We start from the raw sequence: 21,214 nt of genomic DNA, 5'->3' as shown, positions 1-21,214 counted from the left end.
TTCCTTATTTGACTGCCTGCTAAAAAGCTTAGAGCCAAATTTGTGGTCCACCCAGAGTAAACAAGTAAGATTGTATAAGCATTTTGCATACGCTTCGTTCCTGGTTCTTCTAAGTGCTTAGTGTATTTTATGGATTCTTTCAAGCCACCTTAAACCCCTTCTGGAACAGGTTATGTATTATCAGATAAATAAACTTTTAAAATGCACATTTTAAAATGCCTCTGTATTCATTTTAGAGAAAAGAGAAGATAACTTTAAGGAAGCACTAAGAGAGCCAAAATGATTAGAATTGAGGTAGGTCAGATGGAGGTTACATTCCAGAAGCCAAGAGAAGGAGAAGCAGCAGTAAAATATATCATTCTTTTAAAAAAATGTGTTTCATTTTTCTGGTGAGTTGTTTTCCTGCTAAATCCGTGCATTTGTGTCCCACAAATAGCAATCTAATAATTGTGCATTATTTTCCTTGCACTTGGAAAAGCTGGAGTTATAACTTGTTCTCAAACCACAGAAGTGGAAAAGAATCAGTTCTTTTCCTACAGCAACTTTCCTTCCCGGAGCAGGAAGACCAAAGGCATACTATCATTTCTTTTATCTTACCAGGGTTAGAGGCATAGAAGAATATTTTACAGAGATTGCGACACTTGTTTTACTCAGTTAAGGAGAAAACCTTATCTTCCTGTTTTCATGCAAAGTCCTTTGATAATAAAAAAGAATATAATGGAAAAATTACTCCTACAGAAAAGAGTTTTGCCCATTTGCTGATAGTTGGCAGTAAGAGATATAAGGAAGCAGTAAACAATTTTCACCTTTGGATTAAAACTTAAAATCAAAATTATTTTCAAATTAGCACTCATATAAACACATAAATCTGAATGAGGAAAAAAAACCACCTAATAACTATGAGACTAATTGAAAGACTATATTTGGTAGATTATTTAGGAAGAAGGATACAAACATTTGTTTCCAAACAATGACATATTTATCAGACCATATTTACTTATGAGTAATATTACTCATATTTACTTACGAGTGTCTTTTAATATCAAGAATGGGGCTGTAGGAGAAAGCTTTATTAAAGTCTCCCAAATAGGCTGAAATATTCTTTGGCAATCAAATAATTATTGAAAAATAGCAACTGGCTGGGCAGACAAACGATTCAAAGACATATGGATAAAATATTAGTTTAGCTTTTAAAAATGACTAAGTTTCTTGGCAAATATATTTGTGGAAAATGGGGATTTGATGACATTAAACTTCTAGAGATTAATTTGGAAACAAATACCACAGTGATTTTCTCTGTTGCTAACCACTGTACATATATGTGAGTGTGTGTGTGTGTGTGTGTGTGTGTGTGTGTTAGTGCACTCGCACAGAATTATAATAACTGATTCCTTTAGGCTATGACTAAATTCCTTATACCAGCCTTGAAGGCTCTCCTTGGTCTGTCATGTCTAATCTACTTTTTAAATCGAATTTTCCACTACTTCCCTATTGTTGGAAGTTTGGGGAATACCCATTGCTTTCCTTTCATCCAAGTTCAAATCAATTAGAACGGACACAGGAAGCCAGATGGAAATCAAGATAGCTTTATTGGTGGTAGAATGTGTTAGGGCTTCCTATTGCCGCATTCTGAATTAAACTCAACCACCCAGTTTCAGGAACAAAAGTTGAAACAGAGCAGAAGCCAGGCTGGACTGGCTAGCCTTTTCTGCTAACCCCATGGAGACTGGAATCTAGAACAATGCTGGTGGCCCAAGGGAAGTGGGGAGGACATGGCAGGCCCCATTGCTTTATTATTACAGTGACCCTGTACTGTGGCTAGTGTGCACCAAAAAAAAAAAACCCATCCGGCTCTCACAGTTCTCCACATTCACTCCAGTAACCCCCTGTTAGGGACCAGAGTGGAAGTTTCCTCTCTTTTATAGAAGTGTGAGGCCTAGGAATCCTGCAGACAACTGCAGCAGCTCTCTGCCATAGCCAAAGTGCTCAGTTTGCTGTCCCAGTACCAGCAGTTTTCATGGGGTTCCCTTCACCTGGAAAGCCCTTCATACTCCTCTTCACCAAATCAAACTCAGTCTACTTTTCAGCCTAGTTCCAATCTGCCTTCTTCTGTGAAATCTTCCCTGACCAACCCAAACCAGTCATCTGACATGGATTCATCTCCTTCTCTTAGTTGGAGTCTGAAAGGCAGAAAGCATAGTGGTTGAGCAATGGGCTCTGGGCCAGACTCCTTGTGTTCAGATCCTGCCTCTAACTCATTTGGTCTAGTCTCTTCACCTTTCTTGGTCCCAGCTTCCTCCTCTGAAAAAGTGGACATGATCATAATAAAGGCGATACTATCCAACTCATAGCTTTTAGGGAGGATTAAATGGGATGAGCCATGTAAGATACCTAAGTCATGGCCCAGCACATGCTAAATGCACAATAATTGTTAGCTTTTTTTATCAGCTGATTTTATATCCCAGTAGAGCTTAGTAAAGAGCTATGATAGTAACATCTCAAAATAAGCTTGCTTCTCAGTTTCAGGAAAATAGATACCTTTAGATTGTAGAATCCTCCTTAATGATCATTCCTCCCTCTAAACAGGCCCTATGTGTAGAAGTGAAATGTAGGAATTTGCTCATTTCTTGCATGTGACATTCAGTATGCAGGAGGGGGAAAAAAAATGAAGAAAGACCACTCTCTCTTTAGCCAAATAAGCGGAGCCACCTTATTTAGGACCTGGGATTAAATGTTTTAATTACCATCCTGCTAAAAGCAGGCATGACAGCATCTTAACCTCTCTCTCAGGAAGGACAAGCCACACAAAGGGGTCATTTCAGAAGCTAATTAGCTGCTGCCGGCTGCTACTCTTTGCATAGTTTCCAATTCTTGGGAGTCTTCTCTGCCCACTCTTTTCGCCCACACATCCTCCTCCTTACACTTCGTGGTAGCCTTGGATATGTTAGCTTGAGGGAGCAGGGACTGAATAGGCACAGTCAAAACTCCAGGTGATACCAAAACCAGACAAAGATGTCACAAAGAAAGAAAACTACAGGCCAATATCACTGATGAACATAGATGCAAAAATCCTCAACAAAATACTAGCAAACAGAATCCAACAGCACATTAAAAGGATCATACACCATGATCAAGTGGGGTTTATCCCAGGAATGCAAGGATTCTTCAATATACGCAAATCAATCAATGTGATACACCATATTAACAAATTGAAGGAGAAAAACCATATGATCATCTCAATAGATGCAGAGAAAGCTTTCGACAAAATTCAACACCCATTTATGATAAAAGCCCTGCAGAAAGTAGGCATAGAGGGAACTTTCCTCAACATAATAAAGGCCATATATGACAAACCCACAGCCAACATTGTCCTCAATGGTGAAAAACTGAAACCATTTCCACTAAGATCAGGAACAAGACAAGGTTGCCCACTCTCACCACTATTATTCAACATAGTTCTGGAAGTCCTAGCCACAGCAATCAGAGAAGACAAAGAAATAAAAGGAATCCAAATCGGAAAAGAAGAAGTAAAGCTGTCACTATTTGCAGATGACATGATACTATACATAGAGAATCCTAAAGATGCTACCAGAAAACTCCTAGAGCTAATCAATGAATTTGGTAAAGTAGCAGGATACAAAATTAATGCACAGAAATCTCTTGTATTTCTATACACTAATGACGAAAAATCTGAAAGTGAAATTAAGAAAACACTCCCATTTACCATTGCAACAAAAAGAATAAAATATCTAGGAATAAACCTACCTAAGGAGACAAAAGACCTGTATGCAGAAAATTATAAGACACTGATGAAAGAAATTAAAGATGATACAAATAGATGGAGAGATATACCATGTTCCTGGATTGGAAGAATCAACATTGTGAAAATGACTCTACTTCCCAAAGCAATCTACAGATTCAATGCAATCCCTATCAAACTACCACTGGCATTTTTCACAGAACTAGAACAAAAAATTTCACAATTTGTATGGAAACACAAAAGACCCCGAATAGCCAAAGCCATCTTGAGAACGAAAAATGGAGCTGGGGGAATCAGGCTCCCTGACTTCAGACTATATTACAAAGCTTCAGTAATCAAGACAGTTTGGTACTGGCACAAAAACAGAAATATAGATCAATGGAACAGGATAGAAAGCCCAGAGATAAACCCACACACATATGGTCAACTTATCTTTGATAAAGGAGGCAAGCATATACAGTGGAGAAAAGACAGCCTCTTCAATAAGTGGTGCTGGGAAAATTGGACAGGTACATGTAAAAGTATGAAATTAGAACACTCCCTGACACCATGCTCAAAAATAAACTCAAAATGGATTAAAGACCTAAGTGTAAGGGCAGACACTATCAAACTCTTAGAGGAAAACATAGGCAGAACACTCTATGACATACATCACAGCAAGATTCTTTTTGACCCAGCTCCCAGAGAAATGGAAATAAGAACACAAATAAACAAATGGGACCTAATGAAACTTAAAAGCTTTTGCACAGCAAAGGAAACCATAAACAAGACCAAAAGACAACCCTCAGAATGGGAGAAAATATTTGCAAATGAAGCAACTGACAAAGGATTAATCTCCAAGATTTACAAGCAGCTCATGCAGCTCAATGACAAAAAAACGAACAACCCAATCCAAAAATGGGCAGAAGATCTAAATAGACATTTCTCCAAAGAAGATATACAGATGGCCTACAGACACATGAAAGAATGCTCAACATCATTAATCATTAGAGAAATGCAAATCAAAACTACAATGAGATATCATCTCACACCGGTCAGAATGGCCATCATCAAAAAATCTAGAAACAATAAATGCTGGAGAGGGTGTGGAGGAAAGGGAACACTCTTGCACTGTTGGTGGGAATGTAAATTGATACAGCCACTATGGAGAACAGTATGGAGGTTCCTTAAAAAACTACAAATAGAACTACCATATGACCCAGCAATCCCACTACTGGGCATATACCCTGAGAAAACCATAGGTCAAAAAGAGTCATGTACCAAAATGTTCATTGCAGCTCTATTTACAATAGCCAGGACATGGAAGCAACCTAAATGTCCATCGACAGATGAATGGATGAAGAAGATGTGGCACATATATACAATGGAATATTACTCAGCCATAAAAAGAAATGAAATGGAGGTATTTGTAATGAGGTGGATGGAGTTAGAGTCTGTCATACAGAGTGAAGTAAGTCAGAAAGAGAAAAACAAATACAGTATGCTAACACATATATACGGAATCTAAGGGGAAAAAAAAAAAAAGGCCATGAAGAACCTAGTGGCAAGACAGGAATAAAGACACAGACCTACTAGAGAATGGACTTGAGGATATGGGGAGGGGGTGGGGTGAGATGTGACAGGGTAAGAGAGTGTCATGGACATATATACACTACCAAATGTAAAATAGATAACTAGTGGGAAGCAGCCGCACAGCACAGGGAGATCAGCTCGGTGCTTTGTGACCACCTAGAGGGGTGGGATGGGGAGGGTGGGAGGGAGGGAGATGCAAGAGGGAAGAGAAATGGGAACATATTGTATATGTATAACTGATTCACTTTGTTATAAAGCAGAAGCTAACACACTATTGTAAGACAATTATACTTCAATAAAGATGTTTAAAAAAAAAAAAAAAAAAAAACTCCAGGTGTCACTGAGGCCTTGAACTTCCTTACCGTCGGGCCTGTTTAAAGCTCTTACTTTTGGAGTACTATGTGGTTGACTCTCTCCAAAGAGATATACAGTCTTAGAGGGTTAGGTTAAAAATGCTACTTATTTAGAAAAAGACCACATTCATTTTTACTACATTTATGTCATGTTATTTATCCCCATAAGCCATTTATCCACCTTGATGAATAATTTATTCTTCATAATAATAATGAAGCAGGCACTAATTCATCGGAGTGGGAGGAGGCACACATTAGGAAGCAGTTTTGAATTAATATAAGTTTTCAGCTGAGTATAAAGTCCCCAAGAAGCATATATACTCTTCAGGATTTTATCAATTCTGATGGCTAAATTAGGGATCATAAGAGGAAGCAGAGAAAAGTCTGGATTTCATCAGGAGACCTCAAAGGGCCCTCTCCTGAACGAGGTATCAGGTCAAAGTGTGGGAGACGTGGGTAGAGGCAGCTATTCTGGGATTTAAAATCAAGTACATATCCCTGCTAAAAATTCACACCCTGAATCTAATAATGAGAAAACATCAGAGCCAAATTGAATGGCATGCTACAAAATATCTAGCCTATAATTCTCAAAAGTGTGAAGGTCAAGAAATTAGGAGTTTGGGATTAACAGATACACACTACTGTATATGAAATAGATAATAAGAAACAACAAGGACCTACTGTATAGCACAGGGAACTATGTTCAATATCTTGTAATAACCTTGTAATAATCTATAATGGAAAAGATTTGGAAAAAGAAGATATATATAACTGAACCACTTTGATGTACACCTGAAACTAACACAACATTATAAATCAACTATGCTTTAATAAAAAAAGAAAGAAAAGCAGAGAAAGACTAAGGAATTGTCCCAGGTTAAGGAAGACTAAAAAGCATGACAACTAAATTCATGATCTCAGATGGGACCTGTGTAGGGGTAAAAATCTATAAAGGACATTGAGACAATTTATAAAATTTTAATATGGACCATGGATTAGATAATGGTATTGTATCAATGTTAAATTTCCTGATTTGTATAATTTCATGATAGTTCGGTAGGAGAATGTCCTTGCTTTCAGAAAACATACACCAAGGTATTTAGGGGTATAGCTGAGCACAATTTCTCTAACTTATTCAAAAATGGTTAGGAAGAACAATTGGTGAATCTGTATGAAGGGTAAACTATTGCTGCAACTTTCCTGTAAGTTTGAATTTATATCTAAATAAAAAGTTTTCCCTAAAAGTCAATCCAGATAATTTAGACCTGTAATTACTACATTTAGCATAGTACCTAAGTTATACTAAGTGCTCAAAAATAATTTATTGAATGAATATTGTAATGGCTTTCAAATGGCCCTGTGGACCTAGCTTTCTAGTCACAGGACTTCATAACCAATTTAACTACCAGAAAATTCCAAATTCTTTTTTTCTTCCTGAACATAAATTATATACTTTCAGATTTCTTATCTAACCCTCACCCCCATAAAGGATGTCAACAATATTTTTTTTCAAAAAGAGAGTAGCCAGAACAGGGAGGCAAGGAAAAGGAAATCCTATTACTTTATCACTACGCAAGTGATATTGCTGCTGGATTAAGTATTCTAATTTTCCAGACCTTATGGTTTTATATCTTCAAAGAAGAATCTGTGCTACTTGCTTTTCTGGTGAAAAAAATTCTTTGAGCCATTATATGCCTTTAATACTATGCAGTGCTTCAGAATTTAAAACTCCTGTCAACCTGAAAAGGTTATAGAGCAGGATTTTCACTTTTATTCCCCTTCTTTTCAGCTCTCATTCCACACTTGTGAACGCTATCAGCACATATACATACTATAAGCTTTCTTTTGGGCCTTTCTCTTTGCTCATCATCTCAAAAAATGCATTCCCTGATGTTCAAAACGTACCTGATGTTCACAACTAGACCTCGGTATTATTACAAGCTGGTCAGACATTCACAGCCAGGCCATTTTGTTCTGTTGGACATAAACAATCTCACAGAATACCAAATTCAGATAAAGTTACTCTGAGACCATAATAAAATGAAACAGAACAAGGTTACTTCATAATATTGTCTAAGCACAGACAGAATCAAAGTCACTGTGCCTCTTACAAAATACCCAATCATAGCATTGCCCCCACTTTCTGACAGCATCTAATCTAGAGCAGATCTCTGCTTCCTTGGTCCCTCCCCCAAATCATCTATCCAAAGCCCAAATCCTATAATAGTTTCTTTCTCCATACTCTTACTGAGACACCCCACAGTCCCTCATGATGTGTGTTCTTTGTCTGCAATGAGTAAAATTGCAACTTTTTAAACTACGGGTGTGTTCTTGGTTGTCTTTGACTGAAGGGCAAGGACATGCTGTTCTGGGGAATATTCTTCATTCAATCTACAAATACTCGATAGTTGTATTAGAAGTACCTAAAGCAGGTATGTTCAGCCTCTTGTTTCATCTAATCAGGAAGTATTTATTGGTCATGTTCATTTGTTCATTCAAAAATATTTATTAAGCATTTACTCTATACCAGGCACTGAGCTAAGTGCTGCAGATAAAGAAATATTTAAGACATAGTTTACTTTCTCAATGAGCTCACACTCTGGTAGGCAAGACTAACACAGAAAAACATAAGCTTCAGTACAGTGTGTAAATTGTATGGTGGAAGTAAGAGCCAGGTAGTGGTTTGCAAAAAGGGCAGGATTACTCTACTTGGGTGGAACATGAAACACTTTTATGAAAGAAAAGTTATTTAGCTGATCTCGAAAGACGATCAGTGTTGACCAATTGGACAGGGGAAGAAGAGGTATTCTAGACAGAGAGGAGGCACGTGAAGTAACTCGAGTGACTGGAGCGCTTGGAATGAGAGAGTGGACTGCAAAGAGAAGTCTGGAGAGGGCGTCTGGGGAAGGCCCAGGTCATGGTGGGCTTAGTGGATTTAATCTCCCAGTAGCAAGGAGATTGCCAGAATTCATGGGGGAAGCAATATAAATACTATAAGCTGTGGCCCATGCATTCAACGAGTTTACATTCCTGTTGGTGAAATGAAACTCACACATAAAAAAACAACCAGAGAGTAGCACAAGCAATATAGAATTAGAGCACCCGCATCCTCTTCCTCTACCCTGGAAATTGCTTGTAAATAGTTCCCATACAACTCTTTGCCAGAGGGCACTCTCTGGGCGGAGGAGCTTGCTTGGTCTGCATGTGGGAGATTTCAGAAGTGCCGTGTTAACTTTCGCCCTTTCCTCATAGTGACCTTGAACTGATAAGGGGTGGGAATTAGTGTATAAATATCTCAGTGTCCTCAGCTCTCAGTAGGACAATTCTGAGACATGTTTTACACAATGTCTCAGAAAGTGCCCAGTGAGATGGAGCCCTGGGTTTCCCACAGCAGTAACACTTTCATTTATACACTTTTTATCGGTTTTCCTTCCTTCCTTCCTTCCCTCCTTCAGCATGTTTCTGGAGATCATACCTCCTCTCCCAATAAACTACTTGTGCCCAAATCCTTGCTGAGGGTCCACTTTTTCAAAACCCCAAACTAAGACAAAGATGAAGTAATAAATTATGTGTTACAGTCTCTATTGACTCTAGAAACTTCTGGAAGAACCCATTCTGTTCTCCCTTTATCCTCCAAACAGTGTGCCTCACCCTTCTGCCCCTACAACCTTGTGCCATACATTGCTCATGACTTTGCCCCTAGGTAGGTAACAGTCTATATTCACAGTGTTGATGGTCCTGGGGAGACTCAGCCTGAAAAGCTCCCACTCCCATGCAAAGCTGCTTTTATTCTGGTATCCGCTAGGCGAGTGATTTGGCTGCCTTTCAACTTTCAGATAAAATCGTCACATTTTGGGGGCGCTGAGACCATTGCCAGTCACTGTAGCTTCCTAAATATTCATAAGTATAACAGCTGGGGCTTGGTAAACACATTTTTCCAGACAGTGGTCGTTTGGAATTCTCTGAGTAATGACAACCTTAGTACTGGGATCAGCTATAAATTTATTCATCTAAACATCAAGGTCATGGACCCACTGAGACTCAAGAAGAACACTTGAGCCTGTTTCTCTGAAGCAAATATTAATGAGCCGGATGTCTATTCTTGAGCCAGCTCACATTCCAATTATTATTAGTGGCTTGCATCAGTAAACTTGTATTTAGCATGACACCTGTTGCAAAGAGGATCATGTTTCTTTATGCCTGTAGCAACAATTTAAATCTCTAGGAGCAGTCAGACTTTGACATTGAATCTATTCCTATAACAGCATTGACTGGAAAATCTTTTTGGCATGGTCAGATAGAGTGAGAACTAAGACCAAAACAAGAAATTGGAATGTGATGCCTTTTCAAATGACTAGCCAAGAGCTAGTAAGAATTGTGAAAGTATGTATTAAAAATGGAATTTACTAAATTCCATTTATTTATTTATAAAATCAATATATAAATATAAAAATCAATAATGGGGATGGTGGTTAAGTGGATATATACTTTTATTAAAACTCATTGAACTGTACACATAAAATCTGTGCATGTTGCATGTAAATTATACCTTCATAAAGTTGATTAAAATTAATATACTTTATATATAGAAGCAATAACAAGTTAGAAAATATAATGGAAGAGAAGACCCCATTTAAAACAGCAAATAATAAACCAAAATAAATAAAATATAATACCTAGTTGGAAACTTATTTTTAAAAACTCCAAAACCTATAAGAAAAACTATAACACACTTCTGAAATACACAAAAATACACAGGAACAAATAAAAAGACGTACCATATTCTGGTTAGGAAAATGTATATCACTAAGATGTCAGTTCACCTTAGGTTAATTTCTTAGTTCACATACTAACTGAATATTTAATAGTATTGAAGAATTATTGTTAATTTTTGGATGTGATAATGGTATTGCAAAAGAATCCTTATCTTTTAGCAATACATTTTGAAATATTTATGAATAAAATAATATGATTGTCTGGGTTTTGCTTCAAAAAACTCCAGTGGTGGGGAGAGGGGAGAAGTGGTTGAAGGTATAGATGAAACAAGATGACCATTTTCACGTCAAATAGTTAGATAAAAAAGTGTAAGTAGTCTGTTTTTAAATAAATCAAATTCTATTTACAGATATCATTATAATTTTCTATTTTCCCTCCTTACAGTGGTTGACCAGACAAACAAAACCTGAAAAATATATATCAGTATTTCCCAAAACCAAAAGGAAAGGGAAGGAAAGGAAGGAAGGGTAAGGAAAGAAGGAGGAGTAAAGAAGGAAGGAAGGGATGAAGAGGAGGAGAGAGGGAAGAAAAAACATTTATATGATCAAGTAAGGTTGGAATATATTTCAGATATTTTCTTACTCTTATAGATTCACAGTGCACATTAGCCAGTGATTCTTAATCAGGTGAATATCAGAACTATCCAGAGAGTGATATTTTTTTTCTCTTATTCCGTAGATCTGGGTGGGGCCCAGTCATCTGTAGTTTTTTAAAGTTCCCCAGGTGACTCAAATGTACATTTTTGAGTGGGAGTCACTATGAGCATATAAAATACCTAGAAAATTCCTGCAGTCAAGAAACTTGTTTGATATTACTTACCTTGATATTTCCAAAACTTATGTTACCAAGGAACCCTTTTATCGTATAACATTTATTAAGATCTCCCCAAACCAGTGGTCTGTAACAGGCAGTAAAACACAAGCTCAAGCTTCCTTGAATGCTATGTAAACAGTAGGAGCTTGGATTAGATTACCTCCAAGGTATCTTCTAGCTATAAAATTTGCAAATTGTAAGGCCCAGATCTCTAGGGGTGAAAAGTAACTACCAACATAATTAACTTGTACCTTTATATTCAGCCAAATGATTCCCCCAATCAATAATATACTGATGAATTTAGATGTACTTTTGGTCCATATTTTTGATAGCTTTGTGTCTTCCAAACTTGCTCCCCTATTTCATCCCCTACCTTTCAGCTTAAATATATCATCCGAGTAAGATTAGTAAAGTCTTTCCAATGTCTTTCTCACTTTTTAGTGGAAGAAATAGAATTTATGGCCCTACCTTGAAAAATAAACTCTGCCAATAGGATGTTTATAGCTTTCAAAAAGAAAAGTTTAAGAAAGTAGCTTTTTATTGACCCCTCCAATTAAAAAGCAAACATCAATGGGAGCAGAGCCCTTTGGGAATTAATGGTTGTTGCTAGGGTGAGCAACCATTCTGGTTTGCCAGGGACCGAGCTGTTTCCCTGGATGCAGGACTTTCAGTGCTAAAACAAGAGCAATCTCAGACAAATCAGGACAGTTGTTGCCAACTGCTGTTTGAAAAGGATGGAGAAGGTGTGCACTTTTCCCCGTGGTTCACTACGCAATTGCTTTTATCTTCTGGACTTTTTCTACTCCTACCATTATAGTGGCTGACTGTGGCTCAATGTCATTCATTCCATTATTACCTTTTCTTGCTGTGGGAGTTGAAGGGCTGCATGTTTTTCAGTTTTACTTCTATTTTCTCTGAGTTTTAATCTGTCGTCCCATGGCAACAAGAGGCATAGAGAGCTGGAGAAAGCATGCTTGGCTGATGTCCATTTACATGACAACTGTGCTATATGTGGGTGGGGATGCAGGGGCAGGGAGAGGCACACATTGGAAAACATGATGTTGACTGGGAGTCACCGAACATAACTTTACTTATCACTGCGCAATAAGCCAGCTGGTACCCAATTTGCATTGTCCCTTATTGATTGATTAATTGATTGAAACAAGCAGAAAGCCAAAAGCTTATTTTGAATGCATTAAAAAAATTCCTTACCCAATCCTCACTCCTAATTTATTTGTTGTTTACTTGGTTCTAAGGGCACCAAGTACCAATCACACTGGAAAGTTAATGCTTTTCTAGCGGTTTATTGCCACCATCCTAGCTAAGTTTATTGGACTGTAAAAGCACCAGAGGTGATAGATTATTGGTTAGAATTTTTATTGGTAAGTCACTGAGCCAGAAGTAGTTAAGTGTTACACAGAATAACAAGCCTGCCTCTGCTTTCCAGGTAGCAATTGTTTTTTGTTGTTGTTTTGGTTTTGGTTAGGTTGGGTTTAGGTTTTTTTTTAAATACCACACATTTATTATCTCCCAGTTTCTGTGAGTCAGGAATTCAGGCACAGGTTAACTGAGCCCTCTGGCTCAGGAACTCTCATAGGCTGCAATCAAGACGTGGACTGTGGCTGTAGTCTCTCTGGGGAAGGATTCACTTCCAAGCTCACTCACGTGGTTGTTGGCAGGATTCAGTTTCTTGCAAGTGTTTGGACTGAGGACCTCAATTGTTTGCTGGCTCTTGACTGGAGGCCACCAGGAATTTCTTGTCACATCGGCCTCCCCAGCATGGCAGCTTGCTTCATCAAAGCCAGCAAGAGGGTCTGCTAGCAAGAAGGAATTCACAATCTTGGAACTATCATGGAAGTATCATCTCATCACCATATTCTATTTGTTAGAGACAAGTCACTAGGTCCAGTTCACACTCAAGGAGAGAGGATTACATTTGGTTGTGAATACTAAGAAACAGTGATCATGGGGTGAGGGGCATCTTAGATGTAGTTGCTTCCATTTAGCAATTTTGGAAGCAGCATAGCAAAGTGGTTGACTGAACTGCCTCTGAAGCCTTGTTTGGATTCCTGGCATTGCAACCTCATAGCTGTATGGCCTTGAAAAAGTTACTTAACCTCTCTAAGCTTCAGTTTCCCCATCTGTTAATTCAGAATAATAACAGTACTTAGCTCTCAGAGCGGTTGTGAGGATTACATTTAAATGAAATTACTCATGTACACGTTTAGCATGGTGCCTGGCATGCAGTAGGTACTCAGAAATGTCCCTTGTCTTAGCCAGGGTTTCTTAGCAGCACCCTGAGAGACAGGCAGGTGGGTTAGGGAGCAGGGCAGAAGAGGAAGTCAAGCCAGGGTGATAGCTCAGCAAAAATCCTGCAAGGGTTAACTTCAGCCTGATCCTGCAGAGGAACTCTCGGTGTGAGTTAGCCCTCCGAGGTGTATGATCTTGAGGTCAGGCAGTTGTGCTTTCATACTCCCATGCTCGATATCAACAACTGGTCAACAACCACCCACCCCAAGGTAGAGTGGGGGGATGAAAGCTCCCAGCACTAGCCCTCTGACCCTCTACTGGCAAAGCAGCTCCAGTAGCCTGAGGGCAGCTCTCTGAAGACGAGCTGCCACAGGCGCTGGCCTGGCAATTCAAAGAACACTGACATTGGTGGAGGGAGGCCACAGAATAGGAAAATGGCAAAAAGGGATCTGGGTGGAGCGCTGATATTGTCCAATATGTTACCCAATTTAAAAAAGGAGGTTCCAGGCTGAGCAGGGGGATGAAACAAGTTCACAGAAAACTGTAATTAGATGCAAAATGTAATCATTGCTGTAATTGAAGTTTCAGATGGGGTCTTGGCAGAAGTTTCAGCCAGATTTTTACAAGAGAAGATAGGAGAGAAGGCATCCAAAATGATATTGAATATTGATCAAAATTTTAACAAGCAGAGATGAGGGTAGTGGTATGAACAAAGGCATGGAGATAGGGAATATGGGAACAGATTTAGGGAACAAGTAATTCAGTTTTCTTGTAGGGTATAGAGGGGGAGTAGGGGGGAAAAGCCAAGCATAGACGGGTTGGGGATAGATCACAAAGAAGCTTGAATGTGAGGATGATACATTTGCACTTAACTGAGAAGGAACTGGGGAGCCATTAAAGGTTTTTGAACAAGGAAGCTATCATTGCTCTACTTTAGGAAATTAATTTGACCTTGCTGAATGTGATGGCTTAGAGTAAGAAAGGAAAGATAGGGGGAGAGAAATTAGAAGCTTATTACAAAAGCAATATGAGTGATTGTGAGGATTGGGAGTAGGGTAGTGAGAATGGAAACGGGGCAGACGCAGATGTTACAAAGGCAGAGAGCTTACAGATTTGGCAATTGACTGGATAAAGTGAGGAACAAAGAACAGGCTTCCAGCCTTTGAGAAAGGAGATAATTTGTGGGAGAACATAATGAATTTATCTTGGGGCCTGTTGAGTTTGAGATGTTGGATTATGCAGGGAGTGATGTCCATCAGGAAGCTGTGAACATAGGGATAGAGCTTGAGGAAATAATTGAATTAAGAGATAGAGGTTTGGCAGATGAAAGCATGGACATTGATGAACTCAAGGTTTCAAAAGTGAGAAAAAAAATAACGACCAGTGGCAGTCTTGGAAAGCATTTAGGAGCAAGAGGAGGAAGGAAATCAGTGCAGAACACAGAGAAGGAGCATGCAGAAGTAGAATGAAGAGGCTTCAGTGTCATAAAAGTCAGGAGAAGAGAGAGGCTCAAAGAGAACAACATGAAAAAAATGGAGAGATGGAGAGGAAAAGGGAGAAGGAGACAGCAGTAGGATTGACAATTAGCAGTTCATCTGTGACATTTGGTGAGTGGTTTCAGTGGGGCGGCAAAAATGGAATCCACACTTCAAAGGGATAAGCAATGAGCAGGTTATGAGAATTTTTTCAAGAAGTCTGATTGCAGTGAGTTTGGCAGCTTGTGAGAGGTAGGGTATAATTATTTTTCATACAGGATAAACCTAAAAATGTAAGCAAGGGGAAGGGACAATAAAACAGGAGTAATTAAAATATAGATTGATGGAGCCAGATCTAAAGTATCACCAGAAGAGACTGAGGTCAAGAGAATACATGTATTCTTGCTGTCCTAGCCAGCACTGGTCAGGTAAATAACCCATTACAGCTTCCTGTGGTTGACGTAGTTGTCATCCCCCGCCCCCATCTCATTCCCTTTAAACTCCGAATCTTTCAAATTTTTACTCAAATAGTGTCTCTAGTAAAGTGTCTAATTTCAGATGAAGTTTGCCATTTGAGAGAGTAATTTGCAAAAGATGACTATAGCAGGGTGAGGAATAGCGGATGCGTGACTAGCAGTGAAAGCTCACAAATCCACCCACCACACTCATCATTATGGAGGAGAGCAATTACCCTAGAACGAAGTGCAATTTCTACGTCTAATTTTTGATTTCTGTGTTAACTAAAGGTTACACCAGCACACAGATAAAATATCCTTCAGTTGAACTTCATATGCCCAGTCACTCGAGATAACTCTAAAGGTAAAGATCTGGGGACAAGTTTATTAGTCAGAGGCTCTAAATAGAGTCAAAACTGAAAGAATCTTAAAAGTAGTCACTATATGATCTTCAATATGTTTTTGTTGTTGTTGTTTGTGTTTCTTTTCTCGGATACTAGGAGAAGGGATTTGGGGTTCTAAAGTGAGCCTGGGAATGAAGAAAGTAAAGCTACCTCTGTGACATTATTACAGTTTTCCCAGAGTATCATCCTGAATTACAAACATGAAATTAAGCTTCTTAGATGAAGCAAGGCTCTGCCTCATGCATACAGTGACAGTGGCAGCTGTGTTCCCCTATTAAGGGATTAGTAGTGGTGGTGGTGATAGTGACCTCTGAAAGCTGTGCAGAGCCATGCTGCACTGTGTAGTCACTTTCCTGCTGCTAAATTTATATGTGCCATGGTTAAAAACTTGGAATTAATTTAGCCATATCGTATGTGCATGAGGTAGTTTCTTTTCACCAATCTGTAGCCTATAAGGAAAAAGACCTAAGGACCAAACAGTGCAACAGGAAAAAAAATTCACACACATAAGTTGAGAAAACATTGCTGAAATTAAAAAGCCTTTGAATATACAGATGGGAGTGGCATGATATATCCCAGGAAAATTTGATACTGAATGAGCATGCCAGTTATTAATCTCTCAGCTCCAAATATACCCTTCTTTTATATTCCACTTGGTGATGCTGTGGCTGAGACTCTGGAAATCACATTTTTCATTTGCCAGATGGTTTCTTGTTAGGCTCTGCCAATATTGGAAGGCAGAAGGAGGGAGCATCCTTCCTTCTCTTTGTATGATACTCCCCATCAGCATAGAACCAGCAAAGGTACTTTATTGGTTCCTGTCTCCAGCTTCTTTTGGTATTTCCCTTACTGACTGGTCTTGCCCCTTTGAGATAACAGCAGCAGCCAGAAGTGTACACTCTTCAGAGGTCTGAGGTTCAACTCTTCAGGGTCTCTTCAAGCTCCTGAAGTAACAACACCAGCCAACCAGCCAGGCAGCACCCCATTCTTGGAGACTGGAGTCCCCTCCTCCAAGCTTCTGGGTTCTGATCACCTCCTCCCTTTATTTTCCCAGTCTTAGAAGTGATCGCTGTTTTCCACAGGTATACCCTCTGGGTTCCCTCAGTGTTCTCCTTTTGTTCTTTCAGCCCTCTTACACCCATGCAAAGTTCCCTATATTAAATACCCTCTGTTGAAATACCTAGCATGATGTGTGTTTTAATGACTGGACCCTGACTGATAGAATGAGCAAGAACAAAGCGTATCCCAGTAAATTTCCTAGACTTCAAAAACAAAGTGTCCTGTGGGCAGTAAAACATAAAGATAAAATCACCTACAAGGGAAAAAAAAATAAGATTGACTTTTGACTTCTGCTCAGTAATATTCAACCCTAGAAGATAGTAAATACAACAATGCCTATAAGCTTCTAAGAGAAAAAAGAGCCCTGAGAAGATTATGACCATCTAAAATGTTGTTCAAGTGTAGAGCCCACAGATAAATATTTTCAGACATACGAGAATTCAGGAAATATATTCCTTTAAAATATTCTTGATGAAACTAAAATAAGGAATTTTCTCAAACAAAAGATGGAGAGTCTATGACAAATGAACTGGCAACAGGCATTAACTTCTCTTAAATATATCCCTCAGAAACTAACACACCATTGTAAAGCAATTGTACTCTAATAAAGATGTTAAAAAAATATATATATATGTAGACTGCAAATGTAAAATATGGCAATAAGCCAAAAATTTACTAACAAAACTCAAGAAGTAGAGGAGATACATTTTCTAACAAATTGTCAACTGTTTGTAGAAATGCAGTAGACTTTTATACATTTTTTTAATTCAGGAAACCTGCCAAACTTTTAACTCTTATAAATTATAAATTCTGTCAGATTTTCTACATATCACATCATCTGCTATAATGACAGCTTTTCCTTTTTTCAATACTTATACATTAAAATTGTTTTCTTGTTTGGTTGCACTGGCTAGGATGTCCAGTACAATTGAATAGAAGGGGTGATAGAAGGCCCCTTTGTCTTTTTTTTTTTTTTTTGGATCTTAATGGTAATCCTTTCATTTTGTCACCATTAAGTGCAATAATTGCTATCAATATTGATAGATGTCTTTTATCAGGTAAGAGAAGGTCCCTTTTATTTCTAATTTGCTGACTGTTATGATCATGAGTATGTATTAACTTTATTATCAGACCAATTTTCTGTATCCATGAGGTTTTTCACCTTTAAATTGTCAGTGTGGTGAATTACATTGATCAATTTTCTAATATTAAATTAATCTTGCATTTATGGAGTAAACTAAACATGGTCATCTTTTTAAACCTTACTAAATTCAGTTTGTTAATATAGTGTTTGGAGTTCCTATATCTATATTCTTCATTGAGAACAGCCTGTAATTTTCCTTTCTTGTACTATCCTTGATTTGTGTTTGGAGTCAAGGTTGTGCTAGCTTCATCAAATGAGTTGAGGTGCACCCCTCTTTCTCTGCTTATCTTATGGTCTACCATATAATAAGTTTTTATAAGTGTTCTCTACGTGCATGAAAAAAATGTGCTTTCTCCAGTTTGGGCCTGCAGTGTTCCATGAATGTCCACTGGACCAAGCTTCCTGATTGTCACATTAAAATCTCCCATATCATTACTGATTTTTCTGCTTAATTTGTCAATTCCTGAGAAAGATGTGTTAAAATTTCCCCATCAATGTAGTGGATTTCTTTATTTCACCTTGTTTCATATTCTTACATATATTAGGCACATATAAATTTAGAAGGTTTATACTATCTTGATGATACCCTCCTCCTGAACCCTAATATTATCTCTGATTGCCACTCTTCATGCTTACATGTTTGTCCAGTATTTTATTTATTTATTTATTTATTTTTGGCTGTGTTGGGTCTTCGTTGCTGTGCGCAGGCTTTCTCTAGTTGCGGCAAGGGAGGGCTACTCTTCATTGTGGTGCGCAGGCTTCTCATTGCAGTGGCTTCTCTTGTTGTGGAGCACGGGCTCTAGGTGTGTGGGCTTCAGTAGTTGTGGCTCGCGGGCTCTAGAGCACAGGCTCAGTAGTTGTGGCACATGGGTTTAGTTGCTCCATGGCATGTGGGATCTTCCTGGACCAGGGCTCGAACCCATGTCCCCTGCATTGGCAGGTGGATTCTTTTTTTTTTTTTAACATCTTTATTAGAGTATAATTGCTTTACAAGGTTGTGTTAGTTTCTACTGTATAACAAAGTGAATCAGCTATATGTATACATATGTCTCCATATCTCCTCCCTCTTGCGTCTCCCTCCCACCCTCCCTATCTTGCCCCTCTAGGTGGACATAAAGCACCGAGCTGATCTCCCTGTGCTATGCAGCTGCTTCCCACTAGCTATCTATTTTACATTTGGTAGTGTATATATGTCCATGCCACTCTCTCACTTCATCACAGCTTACCCTTCCCCCTCCCTGTGTCCTCAAGTCCATTCTCTACGTCTGCATCTTTATTCCTGTCCTGCCCCTAGGTTCATCAGAACCATTTTTTCTTTTTTAGATTCCATATATATGTGTTAGCATACAGTATTTGTTTTTCTCTTTCTGACTTACCTCACTCTGTATGACAGTCTCTACAAATGACCCAATTTGTTCCTTTTTATGGCTGAGTAATATTCCATTGTATATATGTACCACATCTTCTTTATCCATTCATCTGTCGATGGACACTTTGGTTGCTTCCATGTCCTGGCTATTGTAAATAGTGCTACAGTGAACATTGTGGTACATGACTCGTTTTGAATTATGGTTTTCTCAGGGTATATGCCCAGTAGTGGGATTGCTGGGTCATATGGTAGTTCTATTTTTAGTTTTTTAAGGAACCTCTGTACTGTCCTCCATAGTGGCTGTATCAATTTACATTCCCACCAGCAGTGCAAGAGGGTTCCCTTTTCTCCACACCCTCTCCAGCATTTACTGTTTGTAGATTTTTTCATGATGGCCATTCTGACCAGTGTGAGGTGATACTTCATTGTAGTTTTGATTTGTATTCGTCTAATGATTAGTGATGTTGAGCATCTTTTCATGTGTTTGTTGGCAATCTGTATATCTTCTTTGGAGAAATGTCTATTTAGGTCTTCTGGCAGGCAGATTCTTAACCACTGTGCCACCAGGGAAGTCCCTGTCCAGTACTTCAGTTCTATCTTATTTTTCATTTTAAATATTAGACATTACTCTCTATATATTCACTTGTTTTACTGTTTTATATACCCAATTTGGATTTTATCCATTATCTTTCCTTCTTGCATTTCAGATCTTATATCTGAGATTATTTTCTCCTACTTGAAGGACAATCCTTTAGACTTGACTTTACTGAGGATCTGTTGATCCAGATGTTCTAATTTTTGTTTTTCTGAAAAAGTTTTTTATTTCATTTTCATTCTTGAAATGTAGTTTCTGTGGGTACAGAATCCTAGTCTGACAGTCATTGAATCTCAGAATATTAAAGATACTATTCCACTGCTTTCTGGCTTCAATTGTGGCTATTGATCTAATAGCCATTCCTTATAAGTGACTATTAGTCTTTTCTCTATGGCTAATTTTGATATTTTCTCTTTGTTAATCCACAGTTTCACTAGGATATATGAAGGTGTGGATTTCTTTTTAGTTATCCTGTTTGGGATTCATTAAGACTTCATAATGAGATTTAGTGTCTGTCACCTATTCTGGAAAAATCTCATCTGTGATCTCTTTAAATAGTTCCTTTCCTCCATGTCATTTAACCTTTCTTTTATAGTTTTTATCTCCTGTTTCTGGGCTACATTCTAGGGAGTTCCTTTAGGTCTCCCACCTGTTGCTGCTACAACATATTCTTCTGATGGCTAAGCCTGTTTCCTCCCATGCTGCAGTGGTGCAGCAGGACTGGAACTCCCAGTTGCATCTTCTCTCTGTTCACGTGGGATTCATCTTCTGTCCCTCTCAGGAAACGAACTTAATTGGGGTTTGTTCCTGGAACCGTCTCTGGTTGGTAGTCCCTCACCTTGCCATCTGTTCCCAATTTTTGTTCTCCTCCTCCAGTAGTACAGGGACAGGCCAGGAAGTCTCTGGCTAAGGAGACAGCCAATGAGAGAGTGGAATTCCAGTCACCTTTTCTAGTAGGCATCCATAACTTTATGAGTAATTCTCTTGAAACTCCCATCTTGGCTTTGAAAAAGGGGAACATCCTCCCTCAACCCAATCAGAGAAAGGATGTATGGTAATGGGTTAAAACTGCTCACTTTACAGATACTAAAGGGCAGTGGGCTCTCCCTTAGTTCTCCCTTTGTATTAACTAGGAGAAGGATGGCGTAGGTTGGATGTGGTAGTGTCTGTTTTTTTGCTGTCCACTTCA

The 21,214-nt window shown here is 38.6% G+C and overlaps 1 long non-coding RNA gene across 1 annotated transcript in view; it reads left to right on the top strand.

Annotated features, from left to right (window-relative positions):
• The window catches only part of LOC130706367 (uncharacterized), a 106,291-nt gene that overhangs the window by 61,331 nt on the left and 23,746 nt on the right, over positions 1-21,214 (top strand). The gene's annotated exons all lie outside the window — the stretch shown is intronic.

Source organism: Balaenoptera acutorostrata, chromosome X (assembly GCF_949987535.1).
Source record: "Balaenoptera acutorostrata chromosome X, mBalAcu1.1, whole genome shotgun sequence".
Taxonomy (NCBI): domain Eukaryota; kingdom Metazoa; phylum Chordata; class Mammalia; order Artiodactyla; family Balaenopteridae; genus Balaenoptera; species Balaenoptera acutorostrata.
The sequence above is the reverse complement of the archived record's forward strand: the minus strand, read 5'-3'. Positions and strand labels throughout refer to the sequence as shown.